Genomic DNA, 8,700 nt, shown 5'->3' with positions numbered 1-8,700 from the left:
AATGAGCAGCACAAGAGGAGCTACCGAGAAAATGCTGGAGGAGCAGAAAGGGGGGCTTCCTGCTACCTCCCATGAACTTCTCTTCTGCCTCACTTTTCTGCCTATCCTTCCCCTCTTGTGCAACAGACAGCTCCCCTCCAGGCAGGCTGCTCCTGATTTCAGGGGAGACCTGCCCAAACTTCTAGGAGGACAGAAAGTGGGAGCCACTTCCCCATGTAGGTGAAGGAAACCCATCCAAAAGCACAGATTGGCAGGTAGGGGTGCAGAATTAACTGATTCACATACAGAGGTCTCAAGGGGAAGGGAGTAGTAGTCTGGATGTTTTTCATCAGAGCAATTAGAGCTGATCCTCAGGGTAGTGGGTGTTAGGCCAAAGCTGAAAAACTTTCCCTAAACTAGCAAAGCAAAGGGCTTCCATGCAGAATGCACTCAGCCCGAAGAACTTCCTGGTAACTCGGGTTATGGAGGCAGATTGTTGATTAGGATCCAACAGAGGATTAGAAACTCTTTTAAGCATAAATTGTATTTGCAACTGTGTGAGTTAAGCAAACGGATACAAGGGAAATCAAACCTCATGCTTCGGGGCATAAACTGCTCTCTTGTGAGTCAGGATCAACCTTTTTTCCTCTACGCATAGCATCTCATAATTAGCTAGGTGCTTGCTGTGGTTTTGATTTGCTCTGAAGCACCAGTTACTGGATGCGGCCAGGGGCGGGATGCTGGACTAGATAGAGCCATGATGCGTTTCTGTAGGGCAACCCTTTTGTTCCACATTGGCAAAGCCTTGTGGGAAAGCTTTAGTGATTCATGTCCTCCACAGCTCCTGGTCTTGCTGAATATTTGCCTCTCATTTCCATAAGCACCGAAGTCACTCTGAATCGCTACAGAAATAAAAAGGGAAAGTTGCATGCAGTGTTACTTATCTACAGGGTGCAGACAGCATTTATTTACTAAACGTAAGGACGCTTTCAGCATCTGCATAGGTCATTTTTGCTAGTCAGAAACTAATTATTTTCCATATTCCACTTCAGCTGCAGAGAAATCACGAAACATCCAGCAGATTTTTTATTTTGAAAAATACATGTTTCTGTGTGCACATTTGTGTACATCTATATGTGAACGTATATACATAAATATGTCGGTCCAATAAAAGGTTTTGAATTACTAGCATTTCCTTACAAATTAAAGGCAGGCAAGGACCAGTAATGCAGGTGACAGAGCATGCACTAACAAAGTCTGCCTCTCCACGCTGCCTCTTTGATGTACCTCATCTTTGCCCTGGAGGAATTTCATTATCCTATGGTGAGCCAGTAATGAAATCTGTACTCGGAATCAAGCCTTCACAGAAAACGATATCTCAACTCTTTGTTCTGCACAGACTAGCTGTGTGTGGTAGAAATATGTTTCTATTTGTGTGTGATCCGAGTGTACTTTGAATACTGATCTCAAGATAAAAAGGATAGAGATCTAATTTGACAAAATATTAAATTCCTCTATCTTGCTTTATCTAACAAAATTCTGATGCTTATTATTGTGATGAACGTTTTGGGTGATACTTGTAGTGTTAAGAGCGCGTGAGAAAGAAATCTCTCCATGGAGAGTTGAATGGAGTGTGGGAGTCCCTGATTTATAAAGAGTGCAGAGGGCCCTTAAGTACTATTTTTAGAATAATGCTGCAACAAATTTGCACACAGAGAAAAAAACGTACTCCACAGTCACTTAGGAGCAAAGTAGCATTTTGCTGCATAATAATGAGGAATTAATTGCTCTTTGTCATCACTTTTTATGCAAATTGCCATAGAACATTTGCCCAATGTGCATTTTACCTTTTAACAAAGAAAGTAGCAGCAACAAACTAGACCAAATTTAATAAGCTAAAGACAAAAGTAGGCTGTGCCACACATAAATTGTAGAAAGCAAGTCTATTACTTTGAGGAACTCTACCAATGTCCTACAGAAATCCACTAAAGAAAAGGTTTCTTGATCTATATGTCTAGTTAAATTTAATTAGGTTCAATTATCAGATGATTGAAACTTTTCATGGAATTTACTTGTCATTATACGCAGCCTTCCCTTGTTTCATTTTCACTAATCACCAAACATCACCAAGCTTATGCTTCCTTACTGATTGCTTTCAAGCTTTTGCTGAAACCATTACGTGAATTTCAGGCATTGCAGGTTGACAGTTGTTTATTTTGGGAGAGATTCTTATTTAAAAGTTATATATATATATAATATATATAATCAACCTTTGGTATATTTTCCCAACTTCTAAATTTAGACTAAGCTAACAGTTCCTCGAAGAACATGAGAATATCAATAGCTGTGGACTAAATAATATTTCCTTTCAGTGTAAGAGCAAGAAATATATAATAAATCACGTTTGTTCTCCATAAGGCTTTAATATTTTAGTCATTCTGCAACTGACACTGAAAATTTGATGCAAAAATTGCCTCAATGGCAGGCTGGGTCAAAATACAGACATCCTAATGGATTGCATTGTGTTAAAGCATTTTCTCCAGAAACGTCTCAACATGTTTTCTTTCTCTCTCTCTCTCCATTTTTTTTTTTTTTTTTTTTTTTTTTGAGAAATGTAGGAAGGGTATCACTGTGCAAAGAGTTTCTGTCTTGCCTGTGCAATGAATTCAGTGAACTAGTGGGTCTTTTCAATCTCCAGTTTCTACATACTTCAAACATAATGGAGAGTTCCAGCAGAGCCCCTTTTCTATTCATAGGCTATTCACAACAGAACTTTGGAGTTCACAACTTCAAGTTAACACAGCAAAGAGCAGTTTTAAATCACTCCCTTAATCAGGGATCACAATTATTTTCTGCAGCTACAAAAAAACCACAGGCACACTGCAAGCCAATGCACTCTGTCCAAAACAGAACAATAGCAGAGACTTGACCTCTGCCTTAAATGCAAACACTTCAACAACTCTACCTATTAATCAGAAAATACATGGATACAGATTGTAAGTATTTCTTAATAAGAAAGTTATCTTCATCCTTCCAGAAATAAATGTCCTATTCCAGTCTTTTGCTTAAATTGCAAGAAATTCCCACAGCCTTTTTGAAAAAAGGCAAAAGCAATCTGTGTGATAAGTAAACAAATCAAACTGTGTTCATTAACGTGAGTGAAAACAACAGTAATGAATCTCAAATACTCCAGCACCTGGTAAAAGACCACCAGAAGCAACACAGGCTGCTGCTCTCCTACCTGCTGACTGCTCCTTCCATCCATGCTGCCGGTCCTTCTCTAGTAGATGCTCAGACAGAAAATATTTTCAACCTGCAAAAGACTTCTTATGTTCCAGCCATGTTTCACGCATGAAGTATCCTTAATTATTAAACCACATAGGACTGTCAAACCAGGCTTTGAGCTTTGGACAACCTGCCCTAGTGGAAGGTGCCTGTGCCCCTCACGGGGGTTTGGAACCAGGTGATCTTTAATGTCCCTTTGAACTCAAGTCATTCTGTGATACTGAGAACCTTATATTTTATGTCCCTGCACGTGTAAATGTGTCACTTCCCCTGGCTCTCTCTGAAAGCCTTGCAGTGTCCTCAACAACAGCAGCATGTCCTGCATTGTGGTTGTGCAGCCCAGCCCAAGAGGAATTTACTTACACAAAGCCTCTATTACAGTTACCCAGTGAAAGCAGAATTACATGTGCTAACAATTCAGAGTCATTACCAATCCAGTATTTTTGTTTGTGAGTAATAATTACCTCAAGGCTTTTACTCTAATTAATGAATTCGGGTCTAGTCAGCCACTGGTGCGTGTGCATAAACTCTCATTGATGTTAAAGACTACACAGAGTAAAAGACTCCTTAAAAATAGTAATCTCTCACCAGGGAATAGGGTTGGTGGGTTTTTTTATTCCCATTTTCCATTCCTTCCCAAAATCATAACTTTGAATGAAATCCTCACTGAATACTGGTGTGCTCTGATATATCAGAACTGGGACTGAGATTGCTCAGAAATATCTCTGCGCTTTTGAGTGAGGGCTGGAACCAAAATAAATGTCCTACCTGGTATGTAGTGTCTGGAGCTCAAATGCAGCCCCATCACATCTAGATCAATCTCTGCATGCTCTCCTTGTTTTCCAGACCTAGAAGATTTCTTTCTCTGAGCAGTGCTCACCAGTGAGCACCTTTTTCCCATTTATCCTATGCGTTCTTTCATTTGCAGCATGATGGACTTGCCAAGGTCCATGTTCTTAAGGTTTGCTGCGGGTATCTTCACATAATTTTCCAGATAAGAGAGAGGTTGTTGAAAAAAACAAGCATTTAGGGCAAGTTTAGCTAAAACAAGGTTGGGGTTTGCCCACAGTTGCCCTCAGATAACTTCTGGAACAGTTTTGCCTGCATCAATTCTTAGGTTTAAATCAACTGCGGTTTAAGTATGTCATTATGGATGTCCTTGTTCTTGGAAGGAGACTCTGAGATCACCTAAGCTTGCAGAATAGGGAAATTTGAAAGACTTGACCTCCAGAAGCTAATATATAATGTTGTTTTATATTGTATTTTAAAATAAAATTCTAAATATAAATTCTGAAACATTACCTCAAAATTGTAAATCACAGTTTACACACTAAGTAAAAAAAATAATTAAAAATGAAAGCAGTGATAGATCTAATCTTCTTTCCCAGAAGAAAGCACTGATTCAAAGACACAATGGAAAAGGTTAAGCCTTAACCTCACCAGCTGACTCCAGGACTCACTGCAGGCCATACTTGGACTGCCATTTGCAGCATTTAGCTCCAAGACAGTAGAAGGCTGTTAGAATTGTGTCACTCTGAGGCTGACAAATTCTGATCTCCCGTATAACCAATGAAAATAATTTTTAGGCTGTTCATCCTATTTGTCTAACAAAGATAGGTGTTGCAATTGCTTTTCCCTAATCGCTCCATGCTAAAGTCTAGCAACCCTAGCAAGCAGGCAGCCTGAATTGTTCACTGCTCTTTTTTTGAACAAGAAAAAGACCAGATCCTAACAACTCTTTTAGTGACCATACAAAGGGTTTGGACATTGTATGTAAACCAAAATGATTCTTGACCCTAAATTTCTTGAAGCCACGAGCTCCTTGAAAACCTCTTCACATGATGTTATCCACATCATATTTTAAAGGTCAGCACCTGCCTTTTTCCCTGCCTTGTCTTCTGACACAATAATTTTAGCCTGGGCAACAATGCTTTGTTAATACTTCAATATCTTTCAAACACGATATCTCTCTGGCTCCTTAAAATATCACACCAGAGATCTGATGCTCTGTGCATGGCAAATGTTCCTTTGTGAAGCTTTTCGTGTTACGTCAAGCCATGCTGTGGAGATATTACACTGCGAATCTTTGATATCGTGCACCACGACAATGTCTCCTTCTTAGCTGTCACAGTCACTGACTCAGTGTGTGCTGTTCGCACTGTCAGCGCTCCTGGAAACGCAGTCTACCTGGAGTGTGTTTGAATCTGGTTGCAAAAAGACATACGGCGCCTGTAGCGTAATCAGCAATCAACTGTGAATTTCTTAATCACTGCAAAGAGAATGATGCAATCTCATGAATTCTACCCGCATAACCCAGGAGAATATGTATGTGCATAATTATCAACGATGACTTAGAACTGCGTGCAGGATCAGGGCTTATCCAGGAAAGCCCATCTTTTTCACCCTAATGCTTGCTAGGTAAAACGTACAGTGGAAGGAAATTACAATTCCCTCAATTAGATTAATTTGCCCTTATTTTCCTTTTTCACTATTTCATTACCACTATAAAGATGGAGTTGCATAAGATTTTGAATCCACTAACAACATGTTGCCCACTCAGAGAGTCTTCAGGTCACTCTGGTTGAAGCGACTGCAGCAAAAATTGTCCTGTGCAGTATTTCCATCTCTTCCTGTAGCAGCTTAAATTAGGAATTACTCCTTATTGGGGAACAGCAATTTGTTTCATAAATACGTGCTTGAAATATCTTGCAATACACAGGGCTCTCCAACAAGTGGCACTATTAAGACTATTCAACTTACAAGATTGATATGCAAATGAGATCTCAGACAGGGATGTTGGGACGTGTTTTACAATATTGTATTCATTTAAAATCTTTTAAATATACATATGAAATGTGACTGAAATAGATATTCATATTTCAAACATTCTGGAAAGTTTTGTGTTATCCACAAAGAAAATACTGGAAAGTAGGTCAAGTGCCCCAAGCTGAGCCAGGCAGTCCTCTCTGAAGGGATGAAGTCACCGTGCTGTGGGGAAACTGCCTAATTAAGACATTGGTAAAGATGATACGTAGTAAGGAACTACATCTATAAAGTTGAGCTGAAGCCAGTTGTAAAACCTACTGAGGCAGCTTTGTTTGGAGAATGTTGTTGTGGCATTCTGGGTGAATTATTCCTAAACTATTCATGGAATATCTTCTACTTTGCCTCTCTCTACATTTACTCTCACCTTATTTTGGCATTGTTGCTTGACAAACTGTTGATCATTTCAAGAGACCATATGCAACATCTATTCAAAAAACTCATTTGTCTGAGGTATGTTTGGCTTCAAAAAAAAAGAAAAAAAAAAAAAGGAAAAAAAAAAAGATGCAGAAATAGCTACATTTACAAAAAACTGAGGTGTGAAAATATTGAATGCAATCAAAACAGGATCAGGCTGGAAGTGCTACGGCAATATATGCTGTTTGGGGCTGTATTAGGGAGCCAGTGCATTAAAATCTAAGGTGCATAATATAAAAATAGCATTTTATAATGGTAGATTTTGTTTGGTTAGTGCAACGTTCCTCCTGTCTTTGAAAATCCACTGTCAGATTTTCCCCCAGTTTACTAGTATAAGGCCTAACAGGCTACAGTAAAATCACTTTAAGCTCATTTAACATCAAACAGTAATGTGCATTTTAAAATGCTAGACAGTAAGATAAATAGTAATTATTGTGCTTTTCAGAAAAGTGTGCTCTGGGCTGAGGTTTATGCAATTTTTTTTTGCTGGGTTTTCTGCTTGACCAGCTTTGACTTACCTGGAGCTGCATCTTGTGCAGCGCAGTTTGTAAACAACAGAGGATGCACACTTTGAATGCAGTGACAGAATGGGTGTGCAGAGTGCTAAGTAAAGCATTACAAATGCTGTGTGACTTATTTTTATCCGAGTCCTTCTGAATATAGCATTTTTATCTCCCATGCCAATACAAAACTATTTTTGTGTCTCTAGGAAATACAAGGCGACACAGAGACCCAGCCTTGTTAGCATTTAAACACATGACACTACACGGTGGGACTCGCCATGTGTTAAACACTACATATGTCTGCAGAACCAGAACCTACGTGCGCTTGTGAGCAAAGCTTTGTACTAGCATCACTTGCAGAGGGAAACTGAAGTTTATGAGTCAAATTCTCCAGCGGGACATTATTCTGCTGCCACATGCAGCCACAAAATGCAGGGGTAACATGGTGCTAAACCAGAATGCTTCTTGCTTTACATGAGCAGACAACCATATAAAATGCAAGCCAGGGGAGAGCATTGCTTTTGAAAAGTGGCAGTATGTCTGACGTCACAGCTCTGTGAAGAGCTGATTTTGTGTTGACATGCCATCTTTGCACAGTTTTCTGTAATGAAGCAGACTTGGAAAAATGCAGCAGCCAGTTCCAAAGTTCAGTTAAACGACGTCACAAAAATTGCCCCAAGAACAATGCAGAAAGCGTTTACTGAATGGTAAAGGGGGAAAATCAGGATGAATACTTGTGATACCAACACCGACAAAACAGCAGACAGGCACACGTTAATTACCAAACTGTGCTTGTGTAAGCTGCAGGTCAACATCGTTCTTTATTGGCGTTTGCTGCCACTACGGCCTCGCTGCCGAGACCCGCGCCCCAGCCCAGCCGGCGGGCAGCACCCCGCGCCGGGACGGCCTCACGGGCGTGTGTTTTTGTTTTTAATCTCGGGAGCGCTTATCTATTCCTCTGATGTTTGGCAGGGCTGACTCATGACTGTTGGACGCTTGCGGTTGGCAAGAGCTGGAGGATGAGGTTTCTCCGGGGGCGGAGCGCGTAAAATATCACTAGGATCAACAGCGGGGCTCCGCGGCAGCCAGGGCCGGTCGGGTGGGTGCCTCGCCCTCCCTCCAAACGGCTAAGCCTGCCCGACCCCCGCAACGCCTTCCCCGGAGCCCGGAGGCTCCGGTGGCCGCGCACGAATCGCTCGCTGCGGACCCCTCGGCCATGGCGGCCGCCCCCACGTCCCCCTCGTGGTGGACTACGACTCCCAGAGTCTCTCGCGGCCGCTGGAGTCCGGTCCTAGCATCACATATACATATACACACACACAGAGATCCCGGGGGGAGATAGAAGGGGGGGGACGAGCCAGCCGCGCGCATGCGCCGCCCCCCTCCTCGGCAGCAGGGGAGGGGCGGGACGTCCGCGTCGCCGCTATTCGCGGAGCGGCCGTACGCATCTTTCCGTGCGTAGCGACCGCGGCAGGCGAAGGAGGGCGCGCTGCGCCGTTGGCGTAGCGTTGTTGTGAATGGAGCGGGGCGGGGAGGATGATGTCAGCCTGGCGAATGTCAACAATGTAGCGATTGAGGGGCGGGGGCGGCGCCGGGCCGGGGCGCGCGCGGCGGCGGGGCGCGGGCAGCGGCAGAGCGGGGCAGCAGCGGCCGCGGAGCAGCAGCAGCACCAGCGCCGCCTCCTCCTCCTCCT

The sequence above is a fragment of the Centrocercus urophasianus genome, unplaced genomic scaffold (assembly GCF_019232065.1).
Source record: "Centrocercus urophasianus isolate 14NV4802_14NV808 unplaced genomic scaffold, USGS_Curo_1.0 seq_10, whole genome shotgun sequence".
Classification (NCBI taxonomy): Eukaryota; Metazoa; Chordata; class Aves; order Galliformes; family Phasianidae; genus Centrocercus; species Centrocercus urophasianus.
Note: the sequence above shows the minus strand (reverse complement) of the source record.